Source organism: Phaseolus vulgaris, chromosome 11, assembly GCF_000499845.2.
Source record: "Phaseolus vulgaris cultivar G19833 chromosome 11, P. vulgaris v2.0, whole genome shotgun sequence".
Lineage (NCBI taxonomy): Eukaryota > Viridiplantae > Streptophyta > Magnoliopsida > Fabales > Fabaceae > Phaseolus > Phaseolus vulgaris.
In genome coordinates this window covers 23,118,163-23,137,037 of record NC_023749.2, presented here as the reverse complement: position 1 = coordinate 23,137,037, position 18,875 = coordinate 23,118,163, and positions in this window count along the sequence as shown.

Sequence of the window (18,875 nt, the reverse complement as noted above, 5' to 3'; positions counted from 1 at the left end):
ACCCAATTATCTAGACCTAATGGGCGTAAGTTCTAAACCATCTACACATGGAAGGATTCTAGAACCTACCTCCATTTAGGCGCCACTTATCACATGTGCCATCACTTTGAATTTTTCCTCCCTTTTCCTCTTTGTAAATCCGGCCTCCTAGTCCTATAAAAGGAGAGCTTTGGCTATTGAATTTGCAAGATGAATTCATTAGTGAAATGCTTTCAATTTTGTGCCATTCTCACTCTTTGCCTAAAACTTCTTAGGATTAGGCTTTTAATCTTCCGAAACTTTCACCTCCAAGAAGAGTAGGCCTCACCTCTCTCAAATCATACTTCTCATACACCTCCAAGGCTATCACAACTCCTAGGAGAGCCTTGTGTCCACCATCAAACCATGGAGCTTCCGCAAATCCTCTCAAAAACCGCAAAGAAGAAGACACAAATCCATCAGTAGGATTCTGATTCTTGAGATGCATTTGGTAAAATTAGACTTGTTGTGATGGCATGTATGGATACGTTTTAGATAGATTATGTCTGAAGAACTTTTGTGAGAGGTTCTTTATCTCTCTAGAAGGTGCACAAATTGAAAATTTATAAGATTAAAGGGTGAAGCATTTGTTGGTTCAATGCAGTTTCCTTAACTAGCGTTATACTTAGAGCCTTCTGTATGTAGTTTGAATTTAAAAGTATTATGTTTCTTTGGTCATGTATTATACTACTTGTACCTATTTATTAATTTGATGATATTTTATGATCCTGCCTGTTGACCAGAACGCTGGAAACTGCCTCGTCAAAGGATCGACGTGCACACCGCTTCACACCTCCGTTCCTATTCGAGATCCACCTCAAGAACCTGCAAAGAAACAGAGCGGCGCCGCTGCGGCCGATCGCACTCCAACGCCCAAGTCAGTGACCGAATCACCAAATACTAAGAGAACAAGAACCGTGCAAATCCTCTCTCACAGTAAGCCCTATAACTCGCAAGCGTAAAGAGTGTATTCTGAACGTGCGTACCTCAGAAAGTTCGTTGAGAACTCTTATATACCTGGTTACTTTCTCTCTCCTGGCAGTTACAGACTTGGACACGTGGCTCGCATCCAACTGTACACGTGCCATCATCTGGAGCCTCCTTGACTTGGGCGCTGCTTCTACTCTCGTTTTGCTAAGTTACCTATGCATGGTACTGCCCAGTACATAGCTAACTTGGGAGTGCGATCTCTACTGGAACTGGCGAGTTAGGGTGCCTTCATACACCTTCCCTGTGGTCTCGCCGGCCGCCTTCATAATCTGCACCACCTTCATCTCTGGCGATGTGTTTTCTCTGGCGATCTCCAATCTCAAGGTCGCCTGAGTTTACATCTGGCGACTTCATCTCCAACCTGGTGATCGCCGGTTCTGGTATGCTGGAGATCGGAACACGCCAACTTAATAACTGGCGACTTCACGAGCCCCCCGACTTCCTTCCCTTCTGCCAACCTGGCGCCTTGTCAACACGCCTATACTGTAGCTTGATGCCACGTCATCACTTCCGACTACCAGGGCAGTACACAAGCCCCCCAGTCTTAAGCGAAGACTTGTCCAGCGAAAAGACTAGAAGAGTTACGTCAACACCGGTCTACGTGGCACTGACGCAGAATTCCAAGCGGTTGTACTTGCTGCTTCTCTGACGCTTCCACCAAACCCCTCACCCATCGCTGGACACGTGGCTTCATCAACGGTTACCTTCAGCCACCGTTTGCGCTTCCCAAACCCATTTCGAAAAAACTCTTAAACCCATTTTCACTCAACACTGTTCCATCACTTTCCCTCGCATTCACGAACGCTCTAACCTTCTTCTGCAAAAAACTCTCAGCGCTCTTCAACATTCTGAATCCCCATCATCCTTCATCGTCTTCCTGATCATCAAAAGGTACCTACTTTCCTTCTTTTGCTGGTTTTTCTTGCATTTTAACCGATTCGCATCATCCTGTAACTGCCTGGTGCATACGCTGTGGGTTGCTTTTTCCATTTCTCCTTCCACGTAACTTAGGGCTTCGTCAATCATCGCAACGAACCTACGTTCGTTCGTTTTTCACCTTCCTTCCATGATCGAGTCAGCCTCTGTAACCCCTGATCATTTTTCCTTTTCTTCTTCCTTTGCAGCTGCAACAATGACTCGCACAAAGGTCACCCCGAATCCTCCTCCTTCATCACGAAACCCCCCTTCACAAGCACACGACCCACCACGAGTTCGTGGCGCTTCATCTTCCCAGGCAGAGAGGCCTGCGTCTTCCCGCCCTAACCTGGCCCAGGCGACTCCACCTATCGCCGGAGGAGCCCCCGTTCCCTTGCCAGACTTCAAAACCTTGTATCCCTGGGCCAACTCGACCCTTCTGAGGGAGACATCTTCTGTGAACACCGCTGGAGCAGTTTTGCGGCTGACTAAGGGGGATGAGCTTCATCAATCATTTCATAAGGAGCACGATGAAAAGATGATAGTGCTACCTTGCCCCCCCGATCTGCCCGTTTGTGCTGATGACAAGGTGAGTGCTGATGGGCCCTTCTGCTTCGTCTACACGACCTTATTCAAGAAGGTGAAGCTCAAGTTCCCTTTCACTCGTTTCGAAAGGGAGCTCCTTACCGAGCTTAACATCGCCGCCGCCCAGCTCCATCCCAACAGCTGGGCGTTCGTGCGAGTGTTCCAAGTGATGTGCGACCATCTGGGTTTGCCCGCATCCGTGGACGTATTTTTATTCCTCTTCGAAGCCAAGCACCCAGGAGACCGCCTGTGGATTAGCTTGAATGCGATTGCTGGGAGGTCGATCTTCTCCATCTTCCAGCAATCCTATAAGGACTGGAAAGGGAAGTTCGTCCAAGTGCGCCCCAACGACAAGGACGACTCCCTACTCGACGGCTTCCCCTTGTACTGGGTGGACAAGGGGAAGAAAGAGTCCAAGAGCTGCTTCAGGAGACCCAGAAGTCCTGACAGCATGGGAGCGTTGGACCGAGATCTCTGCCTTTTCTGGAAAAGGGTCGCGGATGCCAACATCACTTTCCTTACCACCACCCTGATCTGCTTCGAATTCTACGAGGACCAACTCGAAATTCGAATAGGTTAGAACATTTAAACTGCTGTTTTAATACCGGTTCTATTTGACGGTTTCTGGGCGTCTTGTGCGTTATGCGCAAGACTTTGGTTTTATTTTTCCTGCACCAATCATTTGTTTTGCTGCATACTGCCTCATGAACTTATTTTCTCCTTGAGTTAACCCATGCATTTTCGTTCCATGCAGATAACATGTTGGGCAAGGGCATGCTTGCTGAATTGAGGGCGCTCGCCCGAACCCACGGGCTGGCGACGGGCTCTCAAACAGTGCCAAATTCTATGGTGGAGATCGCCGCCACTCAGGGCCGATCGTCACCTAAGGGCCCAACACCCTCCGACGTCCAACCCGCCGCCCAGCGGAAGAAGCTTGTCCTCAAGAGGGCTAAGAGGAAAGCTCCCCAGATAGTCCAAGAGGATGAGGAAGAAGATGACGAGGTCACCGAGGATGGCCTCGTTACAATGAGGAAGAGGGTGGCACCTTCTTCACCACCTGCACTACCCCCTCTTCCCACGTCATCGCCACCATCCACACCTGCTCCTCCTCCATCATCGCCACCCCCACAAGCTCCTGTTTCACCAGTCCAAGCGATCCCGCTGGCCATTGCGCCACCCGCGGTTGAGGCTCAAGAGCCAAACTTCATGGAGGACCCCCCGAGCGCCTCCACGCCACATGTATCAGTTGGAGGGGGTCCCCCTTCAAATGCCTCAGCCGCAGAGGTTGCTCCAATCGGGGATGAGGTCGCTCATACCTCACCGATTCTGATCACTGAATCCCCGATGTCGTCACCACGCCGAGAAGTGCCCACTGAAGAACCAGCTAAGGAAGGTGGCGACGAAAACCCGCAACAGGCCCCCACAGCGCCTCTAGTGCCTCTACAAGCAGCAAACCTCCCCCTTGAGGTCACGAGGATGTGGGAGCCTCTATCTGCTAAGCTAAAGACGATAGCAGAAGACATCCCTGCCATCATCACCAGAGCTGTGGAAAGCTCCACCAGGAGGCTCCAAGACGACCTCTTCAACCTCAAGACAGAGAACAGCACCATGAGGGTTGAGGTGGAGAAGTTGTCTTTCAACTTGACGCTGGCGGAGATTGAACACTCCCGAGTGGAGGACGCAATGAGCACCGAGCTCAGGTTGGCGCGCAAAGAGGCCACTGATCTCCGCCACAAAGTGCAACAACTTGCTCAGGAAAAGATCGAACTAGAGAGCAAGATTGTGCCTTACCGCGTCAAGGTGGCTGACCTGGAGGCTCTCATAAAGGCCGACGCCGCCAAGGTGCAGAAACTAGAGAAAAGGTCAGCCGAGCGAGAGACCCTCCTGGGGCAGGTGGAAAAGGCAAGGGACGACGCCATAGCTGATCTCGCCGAGGCCAACGAAGAGAAGGGAAAAGTAGCTGCTGAATTGGCCCAAGTGCAAGCGGAATCCAAGAAGGTTGTTGAAGACCTTCTCCAGGCTTAAGAGACCAATGAACAACTCAAGAAGCAGGTTGAAGAGTTGGAGCAACAGAATAAGGAGCTGAAAGAGCAAACTGAAGATCTCAAGAAGCGGATTGAGGAACTTCAGAAGCAGATTGAAGAACTCAAGCTGAACTCTGCTCAAATTCTGGCTGCTGGATTCGAAGCTGCACGGGAACAATTTGCCTGCTTGTTCCCCGACCTGGATCTCAGCATGGTGTCACTGAATAATGAAGTGGTGGATGGAAAAGTGGTGCCCGCCGAAGACTGATCAATTTAATTCATCCATCGCTTTCATACTCTCCCTTGCATTATAACTTGTAATAGACTTTATGTCCTTTCGTACATATGTTTTGAACTGTTATTCACTGTTAATGACAAAGGTCTACGTTCTTCCTCTTATAACTTCTTTAATTGCTTCAACTCCTTGTGTGTTTAATCTCAAAGATATGTCTTAGCAAAACCGTAGGCACGATCTTTGACTTAACTGCTTCGAACCACTTCAACCTTTAAGCAACAATCACTTTATCGATTCGTAAACTTAAGGCAATTAACCTTATCGTAAAAACATTCCTTAAGCAACAAACTTTGACTCAGCTACTGGCTTAAACACTGCTTCACCCGATCTGCTTCATCAAAACGGGTCTTTTAACTTTTTCGCCTCTGTTTAAACTTTTCCTGGTCGCCAGCAACTCTTGGCGATCAGCTTCTTTCTAGCTTCACGCCTTGGCCATTGTTCTTTGATCTGGGGGTAGAGACGCCTTTCGGATCCTTCTCTACCTCCTTGTGCTTCAGAGCAAGAGACCGGGTGGCTAGGCGTTCTCTTCGAACCTACCTTAGCCACCCTCAGAACTTCTTCCACCCTCTACACCATACCTGAACTCGTTCGAGACGAGAAGGATTTTATCTTGCCTGAACTCGCTCATAGGCGAGAAGGTCTTTAACTCGCCTGAACTCGCTCATAGGCGAGGAGGTCTTTTACTCGCCTGAACTCGCTCACAGGCGAGAAGGTCTTTGAATCATGCCTCTACATTGCCCCAGGGGTTACATCTTCTCGCCCCCAGAAACACGGAGGACTTTTACTTGCCTCTACATTGCCCCGGGGGTTACATCTTCTCGCCCCCATAAACACTGAGGACTTTTACTTGCCTCTACATTGCCCTGGGGGTTACATCTTCTCGCCCCCAGAAACACTGAGGACTTTCACTTGCCTCTACATTGCCCCAGGGGTTACATCTTCTCGCCCCCAGAAACACCGAGGACTTTTACTTGCCTCTACATTGCCCCAGGGGTTACATCTTCTCGCCCCCAGAAACACTGAGGACTTTTACTCTTTCTCGCCTGCACTCGCTCGACGGCGAGGAGGTCTTTTACTTGCCTCTACATTGCCCCAGGGGTTACATCTTCTCACCCCCAGAAACACTGAGGACTTTTATTCTTTCTCGCCTGCACTCGCTCGACGGCGAGGAGGTCTTTAACTTGCCTCGGGACGCGCGAGGGCGTTGAGGTCTTTTAACTGGTGCCTCCGATCGCCGAAAGACGATGAGGACTTATAAACTTTAACTGATGCCTCCAATCGCCGAAAAACGATGAGGACTTAAAACTTTTTAGAAAGCATGCAATCTGAAAACGCCTTATACTTCGTAAACTCTTCTTTTATTGGGTGGCCTCATTAAAAACCCTCCTTAGGGAAAAAAGAGTGCCCTCTTCAAACTGTTTTATCAGAAGCATTGTAATATAACTTTTGTGTTCGTCTTTACTTACAAAGCTCTTAACTATAGTACAACTTCAGGTGCGTGGCGTTCCAGGTGCGAGGAATCGCCCCTCCTTCCAGCGTCTCTAAGCGGTAGGCGCCGTTCCCGAGCGCCTCGGTTATTCTGAACGGTCCAGTCCACTTGGGCGACAGCTTATTCTCCATCTCGTACTGGTGGGCTTTTCTCATCACCAGGTCGCCTTCTCTAAATTGCCTTGGCATCACCCTCGAGTTGTACCTTCGTTCAATCCTCCTCTTCACCGCCTCAGCCTTCAATCTCGCTTCCTCTCTAACCTCATCCAGTAGATCCAGGTTCAGCCTTCTCTCTTCATTCGAGTCTTCCTCTACAAAGTTCTGGAATCTCGGCGAGCTCTCCTGAATCTCTACTGGAATCATCGCATCACACCCATAGACTAGGCTGAACGGGGTCTTATGGGTTCCTGACTGCTCGGTGGTATGGTATGCCCAGACTATACGGGGCACCTCCTCAGCCCAGCTTCCCTTGGCTTTTTCTAGCCTTCTTTTCAAACCTCTCAACAACACCCGATTAGCTAACTCCACCTGGCCATTTGCCTGAGGGTGCTCGACGGATGCAAACACTTGTTGAATTCCCACCCCTTCGCAAAGTTTCTTCAACAGGTGGCTTGCAAACTGAGTCCCATTATCCGACACCAGGCGTTTAGGCACTCCAAACCGGCACACGATGTTCTTCCACACGAAACCTTCGATCTTGTGTGCGGTGATCTGGGCCACTGGTTCTGCTTCGATCCACTTGGTGAAATATTCAATCGCCACCACCAAGTACTTCATCTGCCTGATCGCCAGCGGGAAAGGTCCCAGGATGTCGATTCCCCAAGTATGAAACGGCCAAGGGCTATAGATCGACTTCAACTCCTCGGGAGGTGCTTTATGCCAATCGGCGTGCTGTTGGCATTGTTTGCAACATTGGGCATACTTCTTGCAATCTTCTCTCATCGATGGCCAGTAGTATCCTGCACGGAGAGTCCTCGCGGCCAGAGCTCGACCCCCAACGTGGCTTCCGCATATACCTTCGTGGAGCTCCGCCATGATTCTCGTGCACTTCTCGCCATGTATACATTCCAGGAGCGGGTGAGTGAACCCAAACCTGTACAGATCGCCATCAATCAGGGTGTACTTGCTAGAATTCTTCTTTACCTTCCTAGCCTCAGTCGGATCCAGCGGGAGAAGGCCATCCGCCAGGCACCGCTTGTACTGCGTTATCCAAGTGTCTGGCTCATGGGTAGCGCAGACCTGCATCACGTTCACCTTCTCTCCCCGACATGCTCTAACTCTCGGCGATCTCAGAGTTTCTTGCGTCAGGGACTTATGGCTTCTCGCGGCTTTCTCCGTCGACTTGCTTATCTGAAGGACCAGGTGATCTGCCACAAATGCTCTCGGCGCCTTCAGAGTTTCTTGAATTACCGTCCTCTGCCTACCCCCCTTGCCTGAACTGGCGAGCTTAGCTAGCAAGTCAACTCGGGCATTCTGCTCTCTGGGCACATGCACTACTTCAAAGGAGGCAAAAGAACTCTTGAACTCCTGCACATATTCCAGATAGGCCGCCATTTGTGGATCTTTAGCCTGGAACTCTCCTGTTACTTGCCCTGTGACTAGCAGCGAGTCACTCTTTGCCATCAGCACCCTAGCTCCCATCTCCTTGGCCAGCAAAATTCCGGCAATCAACGCCTCATACTCTGCTTGATTGTTACTGGCTTTGAAGGCAAACCTCAGAGATTGTTCAATCAGCACGCCGTTGGGTCCTTCCAATATGACTCCAGCACCGCTGCCCTGTTGGTTCGACGATCCATCCGCCGAAAGTACCCAACGGAAATCGTCCCCTTCAAATCGCGTTGCCTCAGATGAGAGCTCGACCACGAAATCTGCAAAGATTTGCCCCTTGATCGGGCCTCGGGGCTCATACTTGATGTCAAACTCTGACAGCTCCACTGCCCATTTCACCATCCTTCCTGCAACGTCAGGCTTCTTCAAGACCTTCTGGATGGGCAAGTCAGTCATCACCAGTATTGTGAAGCTATGGAAGTAGTGGCGCAACCTCCTCGCCGAAAATACCACAGCCAGCGCAGCCTTCTCCAGGGCCTGGTATCTCGTTTCGGGGCCCTGCAACACCTTGCTCACAAAATAAATAGGCTTCTGAGCCTGACCTTGATCCTGGGCGAGCACCGCACTCACCGCCCTCTCAGTTACAGCAAAATACAACCTGAGAGGGGTTCCCACCAGCGGTTTGCACAGAACCGGCGGGCTCGCCAGATACTCCTTCAGCTTGACGAAAGATTCCTCGCACTCTTTCGTCCAAACAAACTTATTGTTGCGCCTCAGGCACTGAAAATAGGGATGGCCCTTTTCTCCGCTAGCGGACACGAAGCGAGACAGGGCTGCCATCCGACCTGTTAGCTGTTGAACCTCCTTCACCGTAGCTGGGCTCCTCATCGCCAAGATGGCGGCACACTTATCAGGGTTGGCCTCTATGCCTCTTTCAGTCAAGAGGAAACCCAAAAACTTCCCAGCTTCCACGCCGAAAATACATTTCTCTGGATTCAGCTTCAATCTGAACTTGGCGATCGTCGTGAACAATTCCTCCAAGTCAGCAACGTGCTTGCTCTTTTCCGGCGAGGTCACGACCATGTCATCGACGTACGCTTGCACGTTCCTTCCCAGCATTGGTGCCAGTACTCGATCCATCAGTCTCTGGTACGTGGCCCCCGCGTTCTTCAGCCCAAACGGCATTACCTTGTAGCAATAGCACGACCTCTCCGTCATGAAGGCTGTCTTCTCTTCATCCATGGGATGCATCTTGATCTGATTATACCCCGAGAAGGCATCCAGGAAACTCAGCAACTTACACCCTGCAGCACTGTCAACCAGGGCGTCTATACTTGGTAAAGGATATGAATCCTTTGGGCAAGCTTTGTTCAGGTCGGTGAAATCGACGCACATGCGCCATTTCCCGTTACTCTTCTTCACCAGCACGACATTTGCCAACCATTCAGGGTACTGGACTTCCCTGATGTGGCCTGCAGCAAGGAGCTTATGTGTTTCATCTCTAATCGCCTGCCTCCTTTCCTCGTTGAACTTTCTTCTTCTTTGTCGCACTGGTCTCACCAAGTTGTCCATCGCCAGATGGTGGCACAAGAAGTCGGGATCAATCCCGGGCATGTCCGAAGCGGACCATGCAAACGCGTCCAGATGCCGCTCAATCACCTTGGCGATCTGGTCCTGGAGCTCGACCTCCAGAGATCTTCCCAGCTTGAAGATCTTTCCCCCGATCTCTTTCTCGAGCCACTGCTCGACAGGTTTTGGCCTGGATTCTCGGGCGATCACCGCCCTCGCGATTCCCTGCTCTCTCGCTTCCTCAGGGCGATTCCGCGCCTCTTCCTCCTCCAGACCAGCGTTTCCCTCCACCAGCTCAGCGTCCACCATCTCCACGTCCCTTCCGACGGTCTCTTCCACTACCGTCGATCTGGGCTTCACACCGGGAGGTGGGGTGGTTGTTACATAACTCACTGATCTCTTGTTTTTCAGGCTATTCTCATAGCACTTTTTCGCTTCTTTCTTATCAGACTTGATCGTGATCACCACCCCCTCCATAGACGGCAACTTTACCTTCATGTGCCGAGTCGACGGAATGGCGCCTATCCTGTTAAGCGTGGGCCTTCCCAACAGGATGTTATATGCTGAAGGAGCGTTTACGATGAGGTACTTGATTTTCTCCGTCCTCGAACCAGCCTCATCCGTAAACGTGGTTCTCAAATCAATATACCCCCTGACCTCCACCTGGTCACCAGCGAACCCATATAGGCACCCTCCATAGGGCCTTAGCTGGTCAAGAGGCAATTCCAGCTGCGTGAAAGTCGGCCAGAACATCACGTCTGCCGAGCTTCCCTGGTCCACCAGAACTCTGTGGACCTTCCTTCCCGCTGTAATCAACGAAATGACTATGGGATCGTTGTCATGGGGCACAACGTCCCGAAGATCCTGCTTGGTGAACGTAATGTCCACCTCCGGCGAGTGATCTTCAAACATATCCACTGTCATCACCGACCGCGCGTACTTCTTCCTCTGCGATGCGGTGCATCCACCACCTGAGAAGGCTCCTGCGATGGTGTGGATTTCCCCGTGGATGGGCATCTCGTGTTGCTGGGCTTCTCCACCTGCTGCCTGGGAACTCGACGCTCCCCCCGTTCTCCTGTCTAGCAGATAGTCATTTAGGAACCCGCTCTTAACTAGATCATCGAGCTGATACCCCAAGGACAAACACGAGTCCAAGGTGTGGCCAAAGCCCTGGTGAAACTCACACCAGGCGTCTGGCTTTGGTCCCAGCACCTTGTCGCCCACCTTCTCAGGCGCTTTCAACCTGGCGGATATATTGGGAATGGCGATCAGGTCCGCCAATCCCATAACAAACTTGTGCTTAGGCGGGCGGTTGTATTCCCGGCGTGCTGGCTGCTGGCGTCCCTGGACCCTCCCCTTGTTCCTCCTATCATAAGGATGGCGAGTCCTCTGGTCCTTCCTGGCCGCCGCCGCTGTTTCCAGCACCCTTTGCGGCTGGATCCTGGTCTGGGCGCGTGGCCTAGCGGGAGCCACGCCCCCTCTCTTCTCAGCGACCTCACTTTCGTCGGCGATGTGAGCCACCGCGAGTCGCCTGACTTCAGCAAACGTTGCAGGGTGAGCCCTGATCAAAGCCTCGCAGAATGGTCCCGGCAGCACGCCCTTCTTGAATGCATAGACCAGCATTTCTTTATCTTTAGCCGGCGATCTGACCATCTGCTCCCCAAAGCGATTCAGGTAGTCTCTGAGGGACTCTCCCTGGTACTGCCTTATATCAAACAAATCATAAGACACCCTGGGCGGTGCCTTGTTCACGATGTATTGCTCGACGAAAACCTTCGAGAACTGCTGAAAATTGGTTATGTGACCGTTAGGTAGGCTCACAAACCACTCCAACGCCGTTCCCTGGAGCGTGCTCACAAACATCTTGCAATACACGGCGTCTGACCCTCCCAACAACATCATCTGCGTATGGAACGTGGTTAGATGAGCCTCTGGATCCTCCACGCCAGTAAAGACAGCCTTAACCGGAACCACGCTCGTAGGAATAGGCGTGTCAGTAATCGTCTGAACAAAAGGCATAGGGAAAACGCGAGGTGGCGATGACGGCGCCACCTCTTCAGCAGAAGAACGCCCTTGCTGCTCCTGAAGAGCTTGACGCAGCTCCTCAGTCACCTTGCTGAGCTCCTCATTCCTGGCGTGAGAGGCGACCAGGTCCTCATGCATTCTCGCCTGCTCTATGCGTGAGGCTTCCACAGTTGCCTGCAACGAACGCATCATCTCTGCCATCTGCGCCATGGTCATGGCAGCGGCGCCTTCAGCAGCGACGGTCGCAACTGGACTTGAGCGATTGCTTCTCATTTTTCTCATGAAACTCAGCGAATCACAGAATGCGGCGAACAACACTTACTTTAGCTACGATTGAGTCAGCGATCAATCGGAAAAACTGTGCGAAACTCCACGAGAAAACTCAAGAACACCGCAAACCTTCAAAGAAACTTGTAACTTCACCAGAAACCACTGCTCTTCCCACGGACAACCGAACGGGCGAAAGAACTCGACTCCACCGAACAAATCGCGCGAAAACAGCAGGAAAACCTCACTTCACCGATCGAGAACCCAAGCGAACGGTGTAAAACGCGAATTCACCGAACAAATTTCAAGCAAACAGCGAACGATGGTTGCACCAGCACACAACCACGCAGAAAACTTCGAAAACCTCCAAGAACTCACACCGCGGATGGGAGCAAGTTTTACACGACCCCACGGTGGGCGCCTGATGATCCTGCCTGTTGACCAGAATGCTGGAAACTGCCTCGTCAAAGGATCGACGTGCACACCGCTTCACACCTCCGTTCCTCTTCGAGATCCACCTCAAGAACCTGCAAAGAAACAGAGCGGCGCCGCTGCGGCCGATCGCACTCCAACGCCCAAGTCAGTGACTGAATCACCAAATACTAAGAGAACAAGAACCGTGCAAATCCTCTCTCACAGTAAGCCCTATAACTCGCAAGCGTAAAGAGTGTATTCTGAACGTGCGTACCTCAGAAAGTTCGTTGAGAACTCTTATATACCTGGTTACTTTCTCTCTCCTGGCAGTTACAGACTTGGACACGTGGCTCGCATCCAACTGTACACGTGCCATCATCTGGAGCCTCCTTGACTTGGGTGCTGCTTCTACTCTCGTTTTGCTAAGTTACCTATGCATGGTACTGCCCAGTACATAGCTAACTTGGGAGTGCGATCTCTACTGGAACTGGCGAGTTAGGGTGCCTTCATACACCTTCCCTGTGGTCTCGTCGGCCGCCTTCATAATCTGCACCACCTTCATCTCTGGCGATGTGCTTTCTCTGGCGATCTCCAATCTCAAGGTCGCCTGAGTTTACATCTGGCGACTTCATCTCCAACCTGGTGATCGCCGGTTCTGGTATGCTGGAGATCGGAACACGCCAACTTAATAATTGGCGACTTCACGAGCCCCCCGACTTCCTTCCCTTCTGCCAACCTGGCGCCTTGTCAACACGCCTATACTGTAGCTTGATGCCACGTCATCACTTCCGACTACCAGGGCGGTACATTTTAGATTATTAAAAAAATACAAAACACTCTTTTAGTTAAAAGCAAAACCACTTGACTTTTCATTTTGACCAAGATAAACATTAAAATTTCTTGGCTGGGTTAGACATAATAAGATGACATAACTCATGCCAAAGTCTCTCCCTAATACATGAATTAAGACTCCATAAACCATTTTATTTTTATAGTATAAAAAGGATCAAATCCATCAATAAGCAAGCAATCAAAATAGATGTATTGAGAATAAGAGTCAATGATGTTCACATTCCAAAACTGGTACCAGAGAATCTTTAAGCCCTTTTATGCCAATAATTATTTTCAATTTTCTTAATAACCTAATGAGATAATTGATATTTTGTTTCTCATCTTATTCTTCTTCTTTTTTTCTTTTCATTATTATATTTTTCTTTTTTAGTTTTATGTTTGTAACAATAAATCAAAATTAGTGATTCACAAGAATGATGACCTAATTTCTTTAAGGTACAGAGTTAACTTGACATCATTGTTGATGTGGGCATGAGAATGATGAATGCGTTCTGAAGATACTTGCGGAGAGGAAATGGATTGGAAAATAAATATTTTTTAAAGGTTTGTTACAAAGTTTCTTATTTTATTATTCTTTTTTTTTCTTTTCATTATTATATTTCTCTTTTTTAGTTTTATGTTAGTAACAACAAATCAAAATTGGTTATGTTTATTGTGTTATAAATGTTTATTGTGTTATAAATTTAAATTTGTTTAATATATTTTTTACTACAATTTAATTATTAAAATAAGTAGTTTGAAACTCATAAATTATGAGAGAAAATGTTTCTATCTTATTTTTACTCAATGATATTTGATATTTAAAATATATGAATACACATAATAATATACAATATAGTAATAATAAAATAATGCGGATACACAACCAGTAAAAGCACATGTGTTTCCACTAGTATATACCTATATAAAAAGGGGATTCCCCTCTTAACCGCTCTTAATTTTTTCCCCATCTTATCCTTATATTAATATTTAATTTTATTATTGTATTATGGTCATTGTGTCATTTCTTATTCCCCTCTTAACTGATCTTAATTTTTTTTCCCATTTTATCCTTATATTAATATTTAATTTTATTATTGTATTATGGTCATTGTGTCATTTCTTATTTTTTCTGCAATATTTGGTATACGTAGTGGGGCGGTTTTGAATTGAAAGAGATGTGGAGGAACAGTTATGAATTGAAAGAGAGGTAGAGGAGTGGTTATGAATTGAAAAAGAGGTGGAGGAGTGGTTATGAATTGAAAAAAGATGGTTTATTTTCAAAATCAGTTACATAAAGAAAGAGAGTTTATTTTCAAATTCAGGGAGTTTATTTTTGATCTTGCCGGTGACTTGCCCTTTGAAAGCTCCGCAGCGTCTCACTCAGCCTTCCGTAAGTCAGCGAACAAAACCACCAAAGAGTAGTTCACTCTATGATCTCTGCAAGGACCGTGTTCTCTGCGAATTCTCTCTCTTCTCTCTGCGCGAAAACTAGCCACTTATCCGTATCAAAGCGTCCCTAGAAATGAGCATGGAACCCCTTTATATACCTTATCACACCCCTAAGTTATCCGCGTACGAAGTAACTTAGCGTGTTTCATATGTTGGGTGTCTCGGGCAACCTCAACGTAGGTACCAGGTACAACTTGGACCAGTGCGCATACCAGGTATTCCCTGTCGTGCGCACGATCACCCCTTCTGCCCACGCATGCCATGGGCCACAGGGTGCCGACCGACCGCCAGCTTCCTCAGACCGCCCTTGTGCACGGTACCAAAAGGCGTACGGCTTCTCTGACTCCCGACGCCATGCCACACAAGGCTCGGCTACAGTGCTCTCATCGGGAATTCCCTCTTGTTCCCAGCATAACTGCGTGTGACATAACGACCGATCAGCCTCGTGGCTCACCTAGCCAATGATCGTGCATTCCCTCTTATCACCGATCTCCGCCTGATCGCTCTCTTCAAGATGCATCAGCTTCCCTGGCCCACGTGTCCCACTAAGTACTACCCACGTGGACATCGGTCACTGACATCACCCTAAAATGTAACCGACCGGATCAATTTTCAAAATCAGAGTTTATTTTCAAGATCAGTTGCATAAATAAAGGGAGTTGTACCGTCCCGTATCCGGGCGTTGACTAAGCCAAGGTCAAAGTCAACGGTTGAAGAGTCAAAGTCAACGCAAGGCGTCGCCTAGGTGGAGAGACGCCAAATGCCAGCATCGCCAAGAGGAAACGTCGCCAAGGCAAGGCGTCGCCTAGGTGAAGGCGTCGCCTAGGCGAAGGCGTCGCCCAGGTGAGGACGTCGCCAGATCAAACAGTGTAAAAACAAGGCAATCACGGTGTGGTTCTCCGATACCCATGGGTAGGAAAGACCATGGAGGGAGCGATGTCGTGGGAAAGCCTCAGGTCCCGATATCTCGGGAAAGTGATAAAGAGAAGGAAAAGGTGGCTTCAAGGCCATAGTGATAGTACCAGTGAAGGGCAGCCTGACTCGTGAAGTACCCCTGCCGCCCCAGAGACGCCTTCGGGACAGATGCGACCCAAGAGGAAGGTCACGCCCAGGGTAACCGGGTGCAGGGTGCAAGAGGAAGGCAGATACGCTCTCAGAGTAAGTGGCTAGATACTTGGGGGCATGAGTTGGCACCCAAAAAGCCACCCGTAGCGCAGTAGCACTCCCAAGCAGGAGGACTCACACGTAGAAACGTCCCCAGATGGGTACAAACGCCCCCAGATGGGGTCACGGCGTCGTGAGGCCCTCCACGTGTACAACAGCCATGCCAGAATGGTAACACCCTTCAGTCAGGTGCCAGGTAATTAAAAGTCATTCAATACAGTTTCCCTTTCGAGCATTCAGGTACTATAATGGCTCCCGAGCGTTTCAAACGTCTTAAATGCGCTACGTTTTCTAATTAAGCGCTTTAATGAGTGCGTTACGTTTGTGATTAAAAGCGCTTTAAATGCTTGGGTAGTTTAAATAGCACAGAGAATGTTGGAACAAGGGTTGGTTGGGACTTTCGGCAAATGGACCAGAGAACTCTCTAGTTGCTTGCTCGTGCTTCAAGGTTACGTACAAGTGACTGGGGAATATTTTGCCGGAAGGAGACAACACACACATATACACAGTTATTTTACCACCTTCAGAGTGCCACATGCGGTGCTCAGACACGTAGGTGGACAGTTTTTTGGTGTTTCTTGCTGGCTGACTTGAGCGTCGGAGTGCACACGGCCGCTAGGGCGCCTCTCTGTCCTCTTTTTTGCAGGTATCCACAGGCTACCAGTGGGAAGGTGTCCTTAGCTGACGGTTGAGGTCGCGCACGAAGACGTCCTAGTCAACCGGACGGAACATTTGGCGCCCACCGTGGGGCCGATATAAAACATCAGGCCCATCACAAGTTCGAGAAGGTTTATCAAGTTACAGTAACGTTGAAGGAGTTTGGAGCGACAATGGCCCCCACCAGACGAAGAGCAGCGCGCGCAGCCCCAGCAGACCTATCCATGCAGCAGGTTCTGGAGATAATGAGGGGGCTGCAGCAGGACATGGCGGATTCGAAACTGGAGCAAGAACGCATGCAGGCAGACCTCGATGCCTCGCACGAGCGGAACGAAGAGCTCCACCGTGTGAATGAGGAGTTGCGCCAGGGCCTGAGAAACGATCGGAGGCGGCCTGGTCAGGACGAAACGGAGAACCATTCCCCACCAAGGGAGTTTTCCACTCCTTTCTCACAGGAGATCCTAGACGCAGCGATCCCGAACACGTGCGCGGGACCCAAGGTGATCTTCACCGGGATGGAGGACCCAGAGACGCACCTGGCTGCGTTTCACACGCAGATGGTCCTGATAGGCGGTTCTGATGCTGCCAAGTGCAAGCTCTTCATGAGCACCCTGACCGGGATGGCTATGGATTGGTTCATTAGCCTCCCAGAAGGTCATATCACATCCTTCCGCCAATTGTCGCGGTTATTCCGAGAACAGTACTTAGCCAACAAGGCCCCGCCGCCGGTCTCCTACGACCTGTTTGACGTGAAGCAATATCAGGGGGAGACCCTGAAGGAGTATATCAATCGCTTCGGGGCCCAGGTCGTGAAGGTTGGCACAACAGAAGAGCCTATGATCGTGTACGCATTTGTGAAAGGCGTATGCCCCGGCCCCTTCGGAGAATCCATTATCCGTAATCGCCCTAGGACTTTCGCTGAATTACGGCGCAGGGCAGTAGAGCATATTGCTTCGGAAGGGGAGGTATGTGTGAAGCGCACCAGCGCCGTGCCCTCACGCCCGAGGGGACCGGCGTGAGTTCAACCCGTTAGAGTCAATGAGACCACGATGGGGAGAAAGAAGCCAGAGGCGAGATGCCCCTACGAGGCCAGAAAGCCCCAGCCCCGGGGCCCAGCAGGAGGCGAACGCCCGGCCAGAGAAAGAGCAAGACCGGCGAGGTACAACTTCGTGGTTGAGTTGAAGGATTTGATCGCCGTACCCAACATAGCCGAGAGGTTGAGGCGACCGGCGAAGACCGACAAGGTGTTAGGGCCCCGTAAAGACTCTTGGTGCGAATTCCACGAGGCTTTCGGGCACCAAATTGATAATTGCCTGTCGTTGGGCTACCAGCTAGATGAGTTGGTAAGGACTGGGTTTTTGAAAGATTATGTCGCAGATTCCACAACGACCGCCACCTTGCCGCCGCCGGCAGATGAGCCAGCACACGAGATGCCTGGGCTTGGCGAGGTCCACACCATTGCTGGAGGTTTTTCCGGCGGAGGACCCACCGCCTCCCAGCGGAAGAAATACGCGAGGGGGGTGAATTCAATCGAGGAAAGGCTCTCGGGGGAGCCCTGGGAGTCAGATATTGTGTTCACGAGAAGAGACCTTCGAGATGTGGTGCCCCACGACAACGATCCCGTTGTCATCTCAGTCGTCACAGCTGGAAGGAAGGTCCACAGAGTGCTTGTTGATCAAGGAAGCTCGGCAGACGTCATGTTTCTGTCGACCTTTAATAAGTTACGGTTGTCCCCCGATCTGCTGAGTCCCTATACGGGATGTTTGTATGGGTTCGGGGATAACCAGGTAGAAGTCCGGGGGTACCTGGAGTTGAGGACTACGTTCACAGACGGAGAGGCCTCCCGTACCGAGAGCATCCGGTACCTCGTCGTGAACGCTAATTCTGCCTACAATATTTTGCTGGGCAGACCGGCGTTAAACCGTCTGAGCGCAGTGTCCTCCACCCGTCACATGAAGATGAAGCTACCGGACCTCAGTGGCCGGGTGATAGTCATCAAGTCAGACCAGGAGGAGGCGAGGAAATGCTATGAAAACAGCCTGAAGACGAAGAGAGGCGTATTCATGGTGTATGAACGTCCGCCGAGCGCGGACGCGACGATGATTGAGGCGACGCCCGCTGGGCTGACGCCTGAAGAGGCCATAGCAGACAGAGCGATGCCCGAAGCAGATGTGCCGATGGAGGAAGGCCTGACGACGCGGCGCCCGTTGAAGAGGCGGCGCCCGTCGAAGAGGCGGCGCCCGTCGAAGAGGCGGCGCCCGTCGAAGAGGCGGCGCCCGTCGAAGAGAATAGCAGGGAGCGGCCTGCAGCTAACGCCATAGAAAGGGAGATTGGCGGCAAAGCTTTCAAGTTAGGAAGTTCGCTAAACCCAAAAGAACAGGAAGGGGTGGATAAGTGATTTCGCGCCACCTGGATGCCTTCGCATGGTCCACCTCGGATATGCCAGGCATCGACCCTGATTTCCTGTGTCACCACCTCAGCATGGACGCCACGGTCCGCCCCGCGCGTCAGAGAAGGAGGAAGTTCAATGAGGAACGACAACAGGTGGTGAAAGACGAAACGCAGAAGCTGCTGAGTGCTGGCCACATTAGGGAGATTCAGTACCCTGAGTGGCTCGCCAATGTCGTTTTGGT